Below are 253 nucleotides of genomic sequence, written 5' to 3' on the forward strand. Positions count from 1 at the left end.
AAAGAGAAAGTTTATGTGTATATGCATTAATCAAAAATAAAGTTGATGTGTATATGTATTGATCAAAAAGAATTTTGTAGCGTACATGAATTAACCTGAAATAAAGTTTACGTGTATATGCATTTATGAAAAAAAGTTGACGTGTATATGTGTCTATCTGTAGACTTAGTGGCGCAACGGTAGGATGTCTGACTCCAGATCAGAAGGTTAATTATTCAAATCACGTCGGGGTCAAATATTCAGAGATGGCAAC

This window comes from Etheostoma cragini, unplaced genomic scaffold (assembly GCF_013103735.1).
Source record: "Etheostoma cragini isolate CJK2018 unplaced genomic scaffold, CSU_Ecrag_1.0 ScbMSFa_682, whole genome shotgun sequence".
Lineage (NCBI taxonomy): Eukaryota > Metazoa > Chordata > Actinopteri > Perciformes > Percidae > Etheostoma > Etheostoma cragini.